The following is a 16061-nucleotide window of genomic DNA, read 5'->3' as shown; positions in this document are numbered from 1 at the left end:
TTTCGCTGAAGTCATGGTCATTATGCTCATCTGCGGTGGAAATCCCGGACTGTGGGCATGCTGCTAATTAAACGAAAAGAAAAAAGTAGAATGACGTGAGATAAAGTCAGCAGGATCGTTCGATTGTGATCAAATTTTAAAAAAGGGGGAATTAAGCGTAATAATGGAAATTAAGACCTACTACTGTATCATGACGTATAATCACAAATTCCAGCTGTTTGCAAGCTCTGATACAACATGCTTTTAGGTTTGAATGAAATTTACTGATATATTGAGAATCATCACTGTATTGATTACATTCTCTTATGATGCAGAAATGAAAGGAAGCCCACGAAGTGTCAGTGATGACAGTACTGGTAATAACAGTGATGTGTCAGCTAAGGTATTTTAAGTAGCTGATTACTCAGGTCATTTGGAGCGCTTCTTATTTGTAAAGGCAGGTTTATAGGGCAGGGACATTACAGGAGAACAATGGTCTTTATTGGGGTTCTAAACATTTTGACTTTGCGCTAATCCCAGCTTTACTGAAAAGTTAAATTTAAATAATCATTTTGAAATCATCAAACTATTCATTGTGTGTTGTGTCTCTATTTTGACACTCAGGAGGTGGAGCAGGAACAAATGTTTTCAGATGATCTCAGTTGCACAGATTACTTACAGTACATTCATATGTGTATTATAAACATTTCATTTTTGATGCGGCCCCACTACTCTCTTTGAGTTTGGAGTTAGGCCATATTAAATGATTCCAGAGGAAGTACTTGGATATTTTACAGCACTCATATATGAGAAGTAGATGTTTCGCAACATCTGAGGCTCAACATTTGAAACATTGTGTAAAAATATTATTATTGGTGAGCTGAATAAAGAAAATGGTTTTTCAAAAGTCCAACACTTTTCTAAAGGAATGGGTTTCTACAGGTGTCACATAAATACTGTAAAATGAAGTAAAATGTAAAACATTTCCTACTGAATTTAATATAGACTAAAAAGTAGCATAAAATTAAAATACTCAAGTAAAGAATTAATGTATGTTAAGTAAATTTACTGGGTTACCGCCTGTGTATACTTTCATTTTGCCCTCCCAAAGCCTCTGTCTCCAAGACAACCAACATATTATTGGCAAAAATATAGGTCGTTATCTGAACCTTTAAGTCAGGTTGAAATATTGACTGTTACTGTAACAGGCTGATCAATATGCTGACAATGGCAAACTTTCAGATACGTCTCCATCAGTCTGAAAAACAAAGGCCATTTGTTAAAGCAGTTATTAGACACCTAACAGTCGTGTGAAAGTGTGTGCTAGTACTGGCAGCTTTACACAGTGAGGATGTTGCACACACTGAACTTGGAAACTGGAGCTTTCTAATGTGTTAACATCACAAAACACATATTTTACTTGATCGTTTTCCCAACTTTAATCAAAATTAAGAGAAAGCGACAGTAAAGTGAACCGTAAAAGTTGACTTGAAGTCAAGGCTCCAGGTTTATACTTTGGCTGTGACTTGCCTTCCTCCAAATGTCGACTCATCTGCCTTTTTGTGTGCTTTACACCTTTGTGTATTTAGGGAGATATCAACATAAATGTCTCAAGATAATTAAACAAAACAAAACAAATAAACAGGATCAGAACAAGATGATTCATTTGGTATAAGCAATGTTTTAATGTGTCTTTTTTATTTGAATGCCAATACAAATATTAATAAAACAAATCTAATCAAATATATCTGTTCTAAGATAACAATATTTAGATTTCTTTGTAAGTAGCCTTAAAATATAATGAGTATAAGTTGCAAAAACGAGCTTCACCTCGAGCAGTTACTGCAGTAAACACAACAGTGTAGTACATCTGCCAGGTCTCTCTTGAAAATGAGATTTTTTACCTGGATAAATAAAGGACTAATAACAATCATGGGCACATGACATTTTCCTTGCTAAAATATACTTCAGCTGGCTGATAAAACTTAGGTCCTTCTATGGAGTTTAAAATGCTAGAATATCTTGTTTAATACAGTAGATTTACTGACACTGATTCTCTGACGTAACACTTAACAGTTAAAGAACTAGAGAATTAGAACGATACCGATAAAAACAATTGAATTCATTTTCTTTTATTGGAAGTTTTTTGTGATACCAATAAAGTTGGCTGAATTGAATGTGAAACATGAACCAACAAATATCAAATAATGTTGTTGAAAAGCTCCCATTAGAATGAAACTGTACTGTTTTGACAATATAGCCTTTGCCGTGCCAGGTGGAAAACGCAATAATTTGAAGGTACTGCAGACAAATACAGAAAGACAGTAAAGAGGAGGAGGAGAGAATGCATCCAACTGAGAGATGTCTTGGCATGTATCTTTCTCTTTTCTCTTCTACTGCCTCTAGGATCCGGCTTATTATACCAACAGGCTGATATGTGGAGACTTATTACACATCCCAGCCTGTGCTCCAGCTTTCATCTACAGCCAACATTCCTCCCTTCCCTGATTTCACCTCTCCGAGCACCAGGCACACCCACCTTCGCTGTGTCAATGCTGTTATTTAGTCGTACAGTCTTGCTAAGTCGTCAAATTTTCTTTCTTTCTTCTTCTTCTTTTTTCTTTGTAATGCAGACTCAAAGGAAAGGTAATGAGTTGCCAGGACTGGATAGAGGTGCAGTTATCCTTTAAAGTCAGTTGTGCAAGTCTGAAAGATAAAAGTTCTTTTAGTCATCTAGTTGATTTCAGTGGAAGTCTAATGAAAATTTTATCATGTAACCCAAAATTGAGCTATGCTTTATTCTGGCCACACTGTATACTATGAAGTAGATGTGAGATGAATTATAACTGATCTACTCTGCCTGCACCTTTTATTCAACAAATAAGACAGACCGATAACAGCTTTCAAGCACCCACATGGATTTGCTGGCCTGAAGGAAGGTAATTTGTCATCGATTGTCAGGGAGAGATGAGTTGCTGTCCGCCAGACAGACAGAGACTCAAATGAGGCAGCTTGTGGGGACATGAGCAGGTCAGTTTACCCCTTCAGGGAGAAAGAAAATCAAGATGAGTGAGATAAACTGACACTATTTTACTACAGCACATCTTCACATCGAAATACAAAAACTGATTGCTTATGACAGTCTGTGAGTGTTTTCAGATTCACAATACTAATACTTCTGTTGAGAGACTAAAATCAGCAACAAAATCACCACTGGAATATAAAGGGTGGGGTGGAACAAACACATGGCTTTCTTCCTGTGTGAGTAATCAGTTGTAGCCACTTGTGGGCAGCAAAATTTCAAACCAAAAATTTCCATACACTTTCCTCATGAAGTTAATCATTCTGTTTTCCCTGGACTAACATTACTATTCATTTGTAGTTCCAGTCGTCCGTTCACTTTCATTGTAATTGTGGTATGGTCTCCAGCAGCTGCTATAATACTGTAAGGCTTTTGGCATTATCCAAGAGAGGTCAAACATCCCAAAGCACACCACATCATTCAATTCAATTCAATTCAATTCAATTCAATTCAATTCAATTCAATTCAATTCAATTCAATTCAATTCAATTCAATTCTTCTTCTTCTAAAATGCCCCTGATTGAGGTACATCTGTTGTTGAAATATGGCTATGTGACAGACAAGTTGTAGAAAAGCTAGAGGCACAGCACAAATGATGATCTAGTTTGAAATGTTGGGTTAAAACTCATGTAAAAGATGTTTACATGAGTGTAGCCCAGTGTTGGAAGTATTTTTCTTTTCAAAATAAGGTTGTCAGTCACTAGGCAGTACAGTCTTCTTGCTGCTTATAGGGTCTACATCACCTTGAGGCGACTGTTGTGATGATTTGACGCAGTATAAATAAAATTACATTGAATCGAATGCTTAGATAAGAACCAAGACTAACTATGTGCTTCCTATTAAGTGTGTACAAGGACAGTGCAAAGATACAAGTGGCATGGATTGTGTTTTTATGAAGAGTGGCTTTTAAAAAAGACTAAGCTTATTTCAGTTCAAGCACATTATTAATATATTTATATATTTAGCCAAATCTCATATTTTTTCAACTGCAAAACAGATGTGCCAAAAATGTTACACAAATGCCATTGTGTGCTGCTGGCATAGTTTGATGTGCTGTAGTGGCTGAGAAGTAGAAATGTAGAAACAGCTAGAACCAAGTTTGTTTCATTACACACTGGCTGTCCCCATTAAGTTGGTTTAAGATGACATCTTACTACCATGTCACTGTTTCAATGAAGAAACCAGAGATTCAATGGCAGAAATGGCTCAGCATATTTCTCATGCCCCCCTATTTCCTGCTTAAGGCATAGACTTCACCAGTTTAAAAATATCCTTCTCTCCTTTAAGTTTTATTTCTTTGAGTCTTTGCAAAATTATTTGTTTTCTTAACATCCACCAGACTAATTCAGAGTTACATTTTTATTTTGAACTTTGAACTTTCTGAATTTGTTTTTGGAAATTTTTAGCAGTTGTGAAGGTCTTTGACCTCTCATCCTAACAAGGCTGAAGAAGTCTATTGGATATTAGATGAAACATCTTACAAACAAGTCTAATTACCTTCTTTTTTAAAGCTCTCAAGATGAGCCGGATCACTGAGAACCCACAAGCATTCTCCACCATTGTCCTCATTTCTACACCGTGCCAAAAAAGTTAAAGGAATAATTTGAAAACACATCAGATCTCAATGGAAAAATGTCATGCTGAATATCCATACTCATACGGAGAGCGTCATGTGTTAGGAATGAAAGGATGTCATGTTGTTTGATGGAAATAAGAATGATCAACCTACAGAGGGCTGAATTCAAAGACAAACCAGAAATCATAGTGAAAAAAAAGTGGCATTCTGGTCTGTTTTGCTGAACTTTCATTGTATCAACTTAAAATGGTACTCCTGACTGTCAGCCCCCACCTGCTTCTAGAGGCATTCAAACCAGTGACCTGATGGAGGCCTATTGTAGCTCCAGCAGTGCTCATCCTGTTCCTCCTTGTACAAAGGAGCAAATACCGGTCTTGCTGGATGTATTCTCCTCCATGCTCTTGATGTCATATGTGATGTCACTGTCATGTGCCATCCTGGAGGAGAATGACTACCTGTGCAAACCTCTGTAGGGTCCAGGTATTTCCCTAATGCTACCAGTGGTGACAGTGATATTAGCAAAATTTAAAACTAGTCAGGAAATGATCAACTACCCAATCTCCTACTTAACTAACCAGATTAATATCCCAGGCGTTGCTTCACTCTGTTTAAGGCTAGGGGGTGGCTGTAGCTCAGGTGGTAGAGCAGGTCATCTACTGATCGGAAGGTTTGTGGTTCGATTCCTGGCTTCCCCTAGTCTGCATGCCAAGTATCCTTGGGCAAGATAGTAACCCCTAATTGCTCTTCAATGCATGCATCGGAGTATGAATGTATGTGAATGCTACTTAGAACAATGTGCTTGTGGGAATGGGTGAATGCACAAGTTGTGTAAAGCGCTTTGAGCTCAGAAGAGTAGAAAAGCGCTATATAAGAACCAGTCCATTTACCATTAAAAAGCATTCCCTTAATCTTTGCGAGCAGTGTTTACTACACTGTAATAACAACTTTTGAGTGTGATTATCTAGATATGTTTCAGCTTTTAAAAATTATTCTGCTTAAATTATTTTGTTCTTGCCAACGTATTTTGGATTTCAGCAACCATCAGAAAAAAAAAATCTGCTTAAAGGTCAATTTAGGGTCAGTTTTTACCAACTCCAAAAAACCAAGACTTGTGGGATCACTGCAGCTAGATTTTGGATGATGTTCATCATGCAACATACATTATTTAAAGGATGCTCTAATCTCCTGGGGCCTTCTATAACAGGGAACATTTAAAGCTTATGTAGACTTCATATCTTGGTGGAGTTGATTTGGCTGCAAAGAAAATATCAACAACGTTGGCAGGTATAGTGCTAAACTTTTAGTTCATCAGTTTAGGTACAATAGATGTCCAGTTTGAATTACAATTGTGATGCCATCATCGATAAGCCAATCATAAAGACGTATCAAGAAAAGACGTATTAGTGATTAGCGTGCTGAATGTTTGAGTAATTTTATCCTTTCATGCCGTGTGACTTCTTTAAAAGACTGTGAGAAAAAAAAGAGCTGGAACAGGACAAGCCTTAGCATTTTCCAATAAGTAAGTGTGAACACATCTCAGTGACACACAACACAAACGTACTTGTTAACAAGAGTTCACACATAATAGAGGCGTTTAACTGCACGTGCCTGTGTTACCCAGCAAGGTGAGGTGAGGCAAGGGGTAAGGTAGACGGTGCCTGCGTATCTTTTCTGCTAAGACTGTAATTATGGCATGCCATTATGGAGTGCAGAACAAAGGCGAGCCCTGCAGCTCTGCAGCAGCCGGAGAGCTGGGGATGTACTGCCGCCTCTATTCACACTGCAGTTAATAACAATACTCCTGAATGCACTGCAGACAGCCCGGCGTCAACCCTCCCACGTGTGTCTCCTTAGGTGTGTGTGTGTATGAGAGACTGGAAAGGGGGGATGCCGTGTGTGAGACAAGGAAAGAGAAAGAGAGACTGTGATGGGTTTGCATGTTTGTACATTGCGTAGGTTGCACATGTATACAAGAGAGTTTGAAGAAGGGTCAAGGTTTCAAGCACACCTGCATGTATCTGCTACTGTGACCATCCAGGTATGGTTTACTGAGCCAGGCTCACCATCGTGATAAACAGAGATAAAAAGGATACATCTCCTTTGTTCAGGTGTGCCAGGGTGGCTGTATGTTTAGTGTGTATTTTGTTGCTGAGTAAGAGGTGGAATGGGTGGCCAATAGATCATTTTCACAGCAGATGTTTTGACTTGTTGTTGCAGAAAAAGAACAGGTGTTCCTGATAACATTAAGGTAACTCTTGTCTTTGCAGGAGTTCCAGTAACTCATGATGGTGTCACAGCGTACAAGAGTGTATAACATGATGATCATAAAACTGAAGCATGTAAAGCCACCATTATTCATCTATAACTGTGCTTTTCCTATTATCACATGCCAGAAAGGCTTAAGAGTATTCTTGAGAGATGAAGCTGTCTGTAAGGGGTACTCCCTACAAACACATTCATAATGGCAATGTTGCATTAGTTAGAATTTGGCAAAATGTAACATAACTGGTGACATGTGGTTACAGATTTTTATTGTATATTATCTCATTTGATCACTTTTGCTCTAAGTGATCATTCCATCATAACGGTATAGATATGGAGGAATAAAAAGGGGCACATCAAATTTTTTTATTATTATTAACCTTTATTTAACCAGGAAAAGTCCCATTGAGATTAAAAACCTCTTTTGCAAGGGAGTCCTGGCCAAGAGGCGACAACACGTTGAAATTACAAAGTTACATACATATTATAAATAACAATTACATTTTAAAAACATTTTTCTCTGGCTCTCTCAATCTGGACTTAAAAGCATTTAATGAAATAAGATCTGCTATTCAATTCAATTTAGGTCTATTTTTATATATAGTGCCACAACTCAAGTTAAGTTGAAGGTAAGACAACAACAATAATAATATAATAATACAGAGAAAACCCCAGCAATTAGACGGCCCCTATGAGCCACCACTTGGCAGCTGTGGGAAGGAAAAACTCCCTTTTAACAGGAAGAAACCTCAGGGAGGTTGCACTGCTAACTGTTTAAGACAACTGCTTGTTGTTGTCTAAATTTTGTATGACCAACTGAAGTGCCAAAAATTAATTGGAAATATGACCTCATTATTTGAAACTTTGGCTACGTGTTGTGTTAATATCTCTAACAGTAACAGTGTATTTAGCAACATATCATATATAATAACAAAGTATCAACCACAGTGGCACAGAAGTTTCAATAGTTACATTTTACTTGCAGTACAGCATTTCCACAATGCTGCATTGTTTTGTTTACTTAAGCAGAGGAACCTCTTTCACCACTGGTTGTCACATTTAATTACACTGACTGTGATTTGGGTGCTGCCATAATGCTTCCTCATGCACTGTAGAGTGAATGGAGAGAGTTGAGCTCTCCAGCTAAAGAGGGACAGACTGACACAATACACAGTTGAATATTGTTATGGTTGGCATATGGCACATTGTTTATATGTGTTTTGCATATTGTTAAAAAGTACTTTCACAATTCACTCCGGTCACACAACAAACCTGTGTGCTGTTTTTTTTTGCGTACTGTAAACATGATGTTGACACTGAAAGAAGTTATCATAAAATTTCAGAACACAGCAGTGAACCAAAGGAATACAGAATATGTTTAACCATCCAAGTATGTTTTTACTAGACGTTTCACCTAAACCACAGCAACAACAGCCCAGAAAAAAGATCTGCTAGAAATCTGCCAACCGCATGAGCTTACATTAAAACTTTCAAAGACATCATCATTATGACAAAATTTAAAGTGAAAACCCTGTGAGGGATTAGATGCTATTACCGAGGGTTTACTTTGTATAGCTGATACTCTGTTTAGATAGCCGGTTAAATTCTTCTGGCATTTAATCCCGTAGAATTGAAACATGAGCTGATGGTGTTCAGGTGCCAAAACAAGTAAGGGCAGTTTGCAGCGTGAGAAATCCATTCCATCTTGTCAAGTCAAACATTTAGACTCTCCATTTAATTAGAATTTACAGTCTACTGTGTACAAAGCCAAAACCTCTACAGTAAGAAAGAAATCCATGATATTTAGCAAAGTCAGTACTGTGACATTACAGTTACTGTACCAAATTTTCATTTGGACTTTCTGAAACAGTTTGACCATTCAATGAACTTAACAGTGCAGACAAAAAAGAATAAAAAAAATACTGATGAAAGAACATATGATAACAGCCTCAGCAGCTGTGTTCTCAGATCTTGCCCCTATCCCCCAGCTGACCCCTGGGTATTTAGGAACCAATTTAAACTAGTCTACTAAGAGTGTTTCTGAGGGAAAGCATGTCTTAATTGACAAATGGACCAGATGCAGGGACTCTTTCACAGAGAAAAGCAGACTTTTCTGATGAACAGCCAACTTTTAACTGCTAGAAGAGCTGTGTGTTGAGCCGAGTAGCCACAGTTCATCTGTAGCATTAGCCTTACATTAAAAATTGTGGGTAGCTGTATAAAATGGAAATATAAACAAAATTATGTGATTTTCAAATCATTTGGATTTATGATTCATTTAAGTTGACAATTCAAATTCAATTTCAAATGAGCTGAGAAAGCAAAGGACTTGAAGATTTATGTAAAGCTAAAAATGTGAAACATTTCAGGGTTAAGATGAGTAATAACATGATTGGGTAAAACAAGAACATTCCACAGTGGACGAGTCAATTTACAAGTATCATTCTTCAAAGTAAACATTTCAAAGATTTGAGACATTTCATAATAACAGATTCAGAGAATCCAGACAATTTACTGTACGAATGACAGCAATATCAGGAAGAAGGAACACGAGAAGCTGGAGAAATACCAAGGGCTCAGAGAAGAGCTCGAGAGGATGTGGAGGGTGAAGGTAACGGTGGTCCCCGTGGTAATCGGAGCACTAGGTGCGGTGACTCCCAAGCTAGGCGAGTGGCTCCAGCAGATCCCGGGAATAACATTGGAGATCTCTGTCCAGAAGAGTGCAGTCCTGGGAACAGCTAAGATACTGCGCAGGACCCTCAAGCTCCCAGGCCTCTGGTAGAGGACCCGAGCTTGAAGGATAAACCGCCCGCAGGGGCGTGCTGGGTGTTTTTTAAAATTATATATATATATTAGGGGTGCAACGATACTTGTATCGATATTGAACCATTCGATACAGTGCGGTACGCATATGTATCGAACAATACAAAATTTTTAATTTATTTTATCGACTTTCCTTCTGACGATGCTGTCTGTGTTGAGCGCTCAGTGGATCTGCGCTCGACAGTGCAGCCTAGGCGGATTAGTCAAATGCAGATTCACTGAGCGCAGGGCAAGCTAGCCAGACAGAAGTTAAGCTCTCGTTGCAAGTCCGGAGGTCCCATTTTGACCTCCGGACTTCCAGGCCATATTCGGCACAGATGTTCCTGTACACTATGCCGGCCACTTGGTTATGGCGTTCCATGTATGCCTTGTCTGCTAGCATCTTACACCCTGCTGTTATGTGCTGGATTGTCTCTGGGGCATCTTTACACAGCCTGGTGTGATAGACCCCAGCCTCTATGGATCTTGTGCTCAGAGCTTGTACCTGTGCTGTCATGATTAGTGCCTCTGTGCTGTCTTTCATCCAGCTTTGTCCAGCCACTGGTAGGATTTCTGGGTATCAGCCACCTCCGCTATCTGCCGGTGGCACATACTGTGCAGGGGCCTGTCCTTCCATAATGGTTCAAGAAAATAGATTTATTAATCACATGGGACAATAAGGACTACAAGCTAGCTGGGGAAACCAATGAGCATTGGTATGTAGGAGAGTAAACGCAATAACTAAACTAAGCTAAAACAGACCTTTGATGGTCTGTCCCCTGGACCTGTCAAATAATCCAAGAAGACGCTAATATTAAAAAAGATCATAGCAAAACTCCAATTACTTTAAAACTTGAATACATGAAACATTCTTAGTCCTGGCTCTCCACATATTAACACTTGGTGAGGGCAGCTTCTAGTGTGATGATTTGACTTCACTAGAAATAGATGTAAAACCCAACATTTGATCAAAAAATACTGATTGAAATTGTCTGTAAGTATCTTTATGTGAAGAGAATTTAATGATTACACATTAGTCAACAAAATACTTTTGACGTTTTCCATTGTGCACGAGTCCATGTTTGTGCTCGTATCACTCAGAAAAAGTTGCCTGTAATTTACCTCGGTTAAACTGCTTTATCACTTCAAAATGAAATACCTCATGATCATAATTATCACTTTTTTGAAGAGGTACTGGGAACAAAGCCAGAACCGTTTGTTAATACAGAAACCCTCAGGCCGGCCTGTATTTACTGTTTTTCTTAATGACACTTCAGTCGACTCGGTGGTAAGTCCGTATATGTTAACATATGTGGTTCAAATCTGAGTCTCCACAACTGGGTGTACAAATATGAGACCACAAGTAAAGAAAATGTCACATACATTTTGAATCTTGTTAAAAAATCTCATTGAAAAGTCCAATATTCTTGGTGTGTGTTGAGGTGTGTTTGGGCATTTTGAATCCTCCTCTGTAAAAATGCAAATCAGAGAAAATAGGCAGTTGCTTTCACTGGGGCAGAAAGAAAATTCAGGAAACAGACTCAAACCTTTTGTGAAACTTTTATCGAGACATCCACAGTGAAATGCTGGTAGTTCTTTGTCCAAATCAAATGTTTCATCACGTTTTCCCTCTGAGGAAATGGTTTAGAGATGCTATTTGTTCTTTAGCTTTACAAGTTTTAATCGCCTGATTTTTTTTTTACTAATCTTCCTTGGGATAATTTGTTTAAAGAGCCTTTAATTCCTCAGTGGGAACCTTGAATCTTATTCTGCTTCAGGTGCAACAGCACCAGTTTCCACATGAGACAGCAGTGTGGGAGCTGCTATCATGTATGCTTTGGAGAGTATTCTGCCCTCACTGCTACACTGGATACAGTTATGCAGATAGATAAACTCCTCGACAACTGACAGGTGTATCGTCCCTTTTATTGACGCTGCCTTCAATTATCAACAGAGTGAAACTACAAACAGAAGAAATAAGCAATATTCAGCCTATATATTCACACGATAATGCAAATCAGTTGGCTAAACTAGCTAACATTGGAAAGAAAGTAAATCTGAATACAGTACACCTTTAACCATAAAAGTGCATAAATAATAGCAAATATAGTTGCATTAACTCTTGTTCAACTTAAATACTCACAAGCGATGCTTTCTGTAAAACAACGAAGAGGATGGATGCAGATGTTTATCTGAACAACATGCTGAGTCAGTCTTTTCTCAAAGTGTGCTGCATTACTAACTCTACAGCTAATAACAAACAAATCTTGGCATGAAAGAACTGTAGCGACTCTTGCTGGTGGGAAGAAGAACTACACCAGCACACTCCCCGTCTGACATCTATTGGATGTCATCACCATCTTTAAGGATCAATGTCTCTATTAGTATTTCGCAGCAGGAGTACAGTCTCTGTCACTGGTCTTAAGAAGGTTTTAGATATTCCTCCAGAAGTGACCTTTACCTCAATCTTTCTGACATGTCCGTCTTGGCTAGGAAAGGTCTCAACAACCACCCCCATGGGCCAGTGGTTTCTTTTAGCTCGACTGTCCTTTAGAAGAACTAGATCTCCCTTTTGAAGGTTTTGACTCACAGATTGCCATTTTCTTCGCTCTTGGAGTGTCGCCAGAAGACATTTGAAAGATGTTGCACTTGTCTCCATTGGCGTCCGAACATATCTTTATTGTCAAAGTGTCCGGGTGGTGTAGGTGGTAATCCAGTTTTCTGCGAAAGGAGGGTAGCAGGCGTAAGAAGAAGGGGGCAATCTGGATCTGATGAGACTGGTAGTAGCGGTCGAGAGTTTACAATAGCGGTTACCTCTGCTAGAAGGGTAACGAGAACCTCATGGGTCAACAGGCAAACTGAGTTGACAGTTAGCATAGAGTCCAGTATGCGCTTCACGATGCCGATCATGCGCTCCCAACTTCCTCCCATATGAGAACTATGAGGAGGGTTGAAGATCCATGTGCATTCAGTCTTGGATAAAAAGTCTTGAATTTCCTGGTTGCCGCAGTGTTTTGAAGTTATTCCGAGCTCCTTGCACGCTCCCAGAAAGTTGGTCCCACAGTCGGACCTCAGCTGCTTTACTGGTCCTCGGATAGAGATGAATCGTCTCAGAGCATTGATAAAACTAGACGACTCCATCGTCTCGATGACCTCAACATGAATGGCCCTGATGCCCAAGCAGGTGAAGATGACGGCCCAGCGTTTGCTGCTAGCAAGGCCTCCTCTTGTTCTCCGAGAGCTTATTGTCCACGGTCCAAAGACGTCAACTCCGACGTAAGTGAACGGGGGGCAGACTGTCACACGATCGATGGGTAAGTCTAACATTTTTTGCGTTTCTGTGTTCCACCTGAGCTTGCGGCAAATTACACAGTGGTGGATGACTGAACTGATGCTCCGTTTCCCACCAACAATCCAGAAGCCAGCGGATCTCATGGCTCCCTCTGTGAAATGGCGCCCCCGGTGCTGCACCTGTTGGTGGTAGTGTCGGATTAGTAAAGTAGTTAAATGGTGGTTGCCTGGGATGATAATGGGGTGTGCTTCGTCGCTTTCCATGCTGGCTTGTGAAAGGCGACCACCAACCCTGAGACAGTCTGCATTGTCTTTGAAAGGAGAGAGTTTTCTGAGAAGGCTCTGTTTTGGAAGGTCTTTTTGGGCTTGAAGACATGTGAAGATGTCAGGGTAAACCTCGTGTTGAAGACCACTCAGAACAACGCTCTTTGCCTTACTGTAATCTTCTGGACTAAGACTTTTGCAGATATGCCAGCCATGACACCCTTTTGGGGGAGTGCTATTCCTGTAACACCTTGCAATATGAATGAGCCTTGCTATTGCTCTTAACAGTGACCCCCAAGTAGAGAAAGACGCAAATCGTCTCGTTTCGAGGAAAGAAGCCACGACATTGGTTGAAAGTGATGTCACTGTTGGACGGATCTCAGGATCTGATTCAGGATTGACTAGTTCAAAGGTATGTTTAGTCACTTCAGGAGTTGCTCTCAGTAGGTAATCTGGTCCTTTGAGCCATGTGCTTGATGAGAGTGCACTAGCTGGGATTGATCTTGAAGCTATGTCGGCTGGGTTAAGCTCTGTTGGAACGCAGTTCCACTGCTCTGGGTTGGACGATTTTCGAATCCTCTGTACGCGATTGCATACATAGACGTAGAATTGTCTGGATTCATTCTGTATGTATCCAAGTACCACTCTGCTGTCTGTGAAAAATCTTGTAGAATGGAAGGGAACATCAATTTCCTCTGTGATAATGTCAGCAATCTCGACAGCAAGAACAGCTGCACATAGCTCGAGCCTGGGGATTGTTATTTCTTGCTGCGGTGTGAGTTTTGCTTTGCCAAACATGAATCCCAGTTCATTGTTGCCTTCTGAGTCTGTTAGCTTGACATAGGCTACTGCAGCGATTGCTTTTGTAGACGCGTCACAGAATATACAGAGCTCCCTTTTTTCTGCACCATTGAAGGATATAGAGGTGTACATTCTCGGTATTCTGACTTCTTCGAGAAGTTTCAGGGACTCTTTCCATGCACTCCACTCTTGGAGCAACTTTTCTGGGAGTGGATCATCCCATTGACATATGTCTGTGGAAAGTTCTCTAAGGAGAGCTCTGCCTTTGATGCTGACCGGAGCTGCAAACCCGAGAGGGTCAAACAGACTGTTGACAACTGAAAGTACCCCTCTGCGGGTATAGGGCTTCTCAGCAGTGGACACTTGAAACGTGAATTTGTCTGTTGCAATGTCCCAGCTTATTCCAAGGCTTCTTTGCATAGGTGGAATGTCAGCTCTTAGGTCGAGGTCTTTTAGACCTTTGGCTAGATCGTTTTTGTGGAATGCCTTCATTACGTCCATGTCATTGGATGCAATCTTGTGTAGCCTCAGATTAGATGAAGCCATAGTGTCTTGAGCGTTTTGCATAACAACAATGGCATCAGTACTTGATTGGAAGGAGGCAAGACAATCATCTACGTAAAAATGTCGTTCCACCAGATGTTGTGTAGTGATGTCTTGCTTGTCTCGGTCCTCTGATGCCCTTCTGAGTCCGTAAGTTGCAACCGCGGGCGACGGGCTGTTGCCAAAGACATGTACAGTCATTCTGTATTCCACGATCAGTTGATCCATGTCATTGTTTTGGTGCCAGAGGAATCTCAAAAAGTTCCGGTGGTCCTCCCTGACCACGAAGCAATGGAACATTTGTTTGATATCGGCTGTGACTGCCACCTTTTCTTCACGGAGTCGCATCAACACACCCAACAAGCTATTGTTGAGGTTGGGCCCAGTAAGAAGAACATCGTTGAGGGATACTCCATTGTGTTGTGCGCTTGAGTCGAAGACAATGCGTATTTGTTCCGGTTTGCGCGGGTGGTACACGCCGAAGAAGGGGAGGTACCAGCACTCTTCTTCTTTAGTGAGTGGTGGCGCTATCTCAGCGTGGCCATTGTCAAACAAAGTTTGCATAAAGTCTGTAAACTGACCTTTTACCTGAGGGCGTTTGTTCAGCATGTGGCGTACCGATGTAAGGCGTTGCATAGCCTGCCGCTTATTGTTCGGCAGCCGTGGCCTGGGTGAACGAAAAGGTAGTGGCGCGACCCAACTGTTAGCACTGTCCTGATAGACTTCCTTATCCATTATCTGTAAAAAGGCCCTTTCCTCCTGTGAGTAGCCGAGGCTCTCGTCCAAACTTGTTTGTTTGAAAACTGTTTCTCCAATCGAAGAGTGCTTTCTTCGCATTGGGGTGTTGACCTTGTTGTAGCCTTGCGAGTTGAAACTTTCCTTTACCTGAATGGCATTTTTGCATGGAAGGAAGTGACTTGGACGACCATTGTCTAAGATGTTCGTTTTGAAAATGTTAGCACGCACGGGTTTGTGAGCTCCACCCAGGCAAACGTTGCCAATGATCACCCATCCAAGAGCTAGCTTCTGTGCAAATGGCGCATTTGGAGGTCCATTGCGCTGGTCGAGAACTTTGTGTGCTTGAATAACGTCCCTTCCAATGAGCAGCAGGATCTGAGCACTCTGGTCGAGAGCCGGGATTTCGGTTGCGATTTCCTGAAGGTGGGTGTGGTTTCGAGCAGCTTCAGCTGTGGGAATCTCACTGCGATTGTCGGGTAGCATATCACACTCGATAAGTGTCTGGAGCTCAAGACGTGACGTGCAATCTGCCGATTCCACAATGAAGTTAAAAGCTCTCCTCCCTGTCACTTCCTCCAATCCAGCACAGGTTCTCAATTTATATGGAAATGAGTTCCTTGTGATGCCAAATGTGTCAAAAACCGATGATTTTGCGAGTGACCTGTTGCTTTGGTCGTCTAGGATGGCATAGGCCTTAAGTTTCTTTTCAGGTGAGTTCTTTGG

At 40.6% G+C, this 16061-nt stretch overlaps 1 long non-coding RNA gene across 1 annotated transcript; it reads right to left on the bottom strand.

Moving 5' to 3' along the window:
• Positions 1–11606: 11606 nt before the first annotated feature.
• On the bottom strand, positions 11607–12359 carry LOC309704746. Its single transcript, XR_014276364.1, has 2 exons — positions 11845–12359; positions 11607–11662 (listed from the first exon to the last, which is right to left on the bottom strand). It is a non-coding gene; the product is annotated as an uncharacterized lncRNA (long non-coding RNA).
• Positions 12360–16061: the final 3702 nt, after the last annotated feature.

This window comes from Aulonocara stuartgranti, assembly GCF_965226115.1.
Source record: "Aulonocara stuartgranti genome assembly, chromosome: 4".
Classification (NCBI taxonomy): Eukaryota; Metazoa; Chordata; class Actinopteri; order Cichliformes; family Cichlidae; genus Aulonocara; species Aulonocara stuartgranti.
The sequence above is the reverse complement of the archived record's forward strand: the minus strand, read 5'-3'. Positions and strand labels throughout refer to the sequence as shown.